The following is a 2,758-nucleotide window of genomic DNA, read 5'->3' on the forward strand; positions in this document are numbered from 1 at the left end:
ACACCACAATACATGTTGATGAACAACACGTGTGAAAATTTGAGTAAGGGAATGGGGTTGGGGCTTGGGCCCGACGAAACTTGGGCTGGATTGGAAGATGGGGTAGGTCGGGTAATTATATGGACTGGGCAGGGTAGGAACAAAAATAATTTGGGAGGGGACATGCCACATGGGTGTGTTCAGTCCAATGGATATTTATTGTTTTTTTTCCTAATATCTTTTTATTTTCTTTCCTTATTTTGATGAGCTTTTATGCTACTAATCACATATAAATCATGTAATTAAATTCTAGCACCTCAGTACTAGGAAAGTGATTTTCTAGGATAATGAAAGTCAAACTTATTTCATTTTTGTCAAACCATTTTAGATTATTCTTAGAATCATTTCAGCTTACAATATCTTAAGTTATAGCATCTTCAAAGCTATATATAGTTCAACAAATGAAACATGTATTTGTACAAAAGCTACAACTTGTAATAGATCTACTAAGATAATTGGCAATGACGAAAGTTTCCTTCACTTTGATTTCTTGTATTTGTTTGATTCTCATCACAACATGTATCTCTCTTCACTATTCCTCTCTCATTGAAAATAGATATCTTTGTTGGGAACATGCCCCTCCCTACATGCCTAATGTCTTTTTTTGAAATCTTAACAAGAAACTATTATTTTGTTATTCAGATTAAATTAACATTGGAGATTTTGAAACATAAATATATACTTAGGATAATGCCTTTTCAAAGAACTACCAATTCCAAGAACCCTTTTATGTTTAGATATTATTTTGATAATAATCATCTGGTATTCGAAAGTCACTAATCAATATTTGCAATGAATAAGGCTTAACAACGGGGAAGCACTCCCTATAAAAACAAGTTCATTAGGCCTCAAACCTGAGGCATCTAGTTAAGAGTGAAGAGATCTCTTCCATCCTATCTCATTCCTTAATGGTAATGAAAACAACAAATTTATACAAAAAATAGAAACTAATCTAATTTTTCAACAAGATACCAACTAGTTTGACTACCGAGTTCTTAACACATTATTCCTATCCAATTTAAATTTTTTACTCATCTTATTAAAAATTAAAAATTTGTAGCTAAATCTGTTTGATTTCTTTATAGGTTTACATAGTGTGGAACTTGAAGCAGCCATATGTCCACCAAAATGCAGCCAAACGTCCAAAAAGCAGGATTGTTGGGATTTTTGCAGCGGGCACATAAACGATTGTATAAATGGAATTTGTGTATGTAACGAACCAAGAAAGTGCAATGTCAAGAGCGATTGTTGGGATTATTGCAAGGGGCAGATAAAAGATTGTATAAAGGGATATTGTCAATGTAACAGCAACTTGCGTGGGAGGTTCAATAGTTGCAATACCCCAATTAGATCACTTGGATTTTTTTTTAATTAGGAGTCTATTATTATTGTATGAGGTTATGCGGTCTCCTCTTCATATATTGTTTGATTTTGGAGAGAATTTATAATTTTTAATAATATTAACATAAAGACTAGTCACTTCTTTTCTATTTTTTACAATACGAGTAACTTCTTAAATCATGTTAATCAATTCACGTGTGGAGCTATGTAGATTTCTAACCTTTATCTATGCTAATTACAAGTCTAAGGATGTCATCAAAGTGCTACAAATGTGACTAAGGTGCCACTTGGTGTAAATTAAGTGAAGTAAACATGAGGAAGAGTTTCGTAAAATTTGATAGTGCGTGGACGAGAAGGCCAAAATATGTTAACAAATACCCAACATATGTGATTAAATCTATGTCAACAACACAGTGATTAAGACATAAGCACTTGGCTAATCTTGGACGCATCAGAAATACATCGAATACACACGTATAGGTTTCATTCATGAATATCATATAAGTTTCCTTACCCATTTAGAAAACCCACTACAAATGTCAATGGACACACTATAATAGAGAAAATGAAAAATAACACATGGGCGCATCCAAAACATTGTTTCACCTGAACGCACACGCAAGTATGCGCAGTCGCCAATTAATATAGGATTTAGAGTCCATGTATCATCCTCATATAGACTTATAGTTTTTTCTGTGTAATTTGAATTTAATTAAAAAAAAGTTCAAGAGTTCAACAAATTCGAGAGTTCATCATAACTATCCTAAGAAAGAAAGGTCTAGGATTATGGTGACTCGGTTGTGTCTTCTAATCGCTATAACCATTGATTTCCCTAGGTTACTACTTGATGGGTTAATGTTAAGTTTATGAGTATCTCTCGAATTTCTCAAAATTCTAATAAAACTACTCCAATGCCTATATTCTATGGTCATAAAAAATAACAAGAACAGATTTAAATCTCCAAGGTCCCACCTAAGTGGTTGTGATGAACACTTGAATGAGTACTGGTGTATCTGCTTGGAAAACTATTGCATGATTAGGATGTTATTTTGTAGGGGGTACTGGCGTGAGAACAAGGTCCCACCTAAGTGGTTGTGATGAACACTTGAATGAGTACTGGTGTATCTGCTTGGAAAACTATTGCATGATTAGGATGTTGTGACAGGAAATACGTTAGGCCTACGGGCACTGGTTGTTCTGATAAATCTTCTTAGGTTTGTAAGGTTGTTGCTTATTTAGTCTAAGATGGCCATGTTTGACTATTATGTGTGTGAATTAGTTTATATGCATTCATCACACCAAATTTCTATTATATCATGAATGTGGCATAAATCTTGACCTTGAGATGATATCATGTGATCCACGGTTATATGCATTC

General features: G+C 33.7%; 1 long non-coding RNA gene across 1 annotated transcript; it reads left to right on the plus strand.

Annotated features, from left to right (window-relative positions):
* The first annotated feature begins 455 nt into the window (after window positions 1-455).
* Window positions 456-1,514, plus strand: LOC132638542 (uncharacterized). The gene is made up of 2 exons (XR_009581788.1): window positions 456-558; window positions 1,125-1,514. It is a non-coding gene; the product is annotated as an uncharacterized LOC132638542 (long non-coding RNA).
* Window positions 1,515-2,758: the final 1,244 nt, after the last annotated feature.

Source organism: Lycium barbarum, chromosome 4 (genome assembly GCF_019175385.1).
Source record: "Lycium barbarum isolate Lr01 chromosome 4, ASM1917538v2, whole genome shotgun sequence".
Lineage (NCBI taxonomy): Eukaryota > Viridiplantae > Streptophyta > Magnoliopsida > Solanales > Solanaceae > Lycium > Lycium barbarum.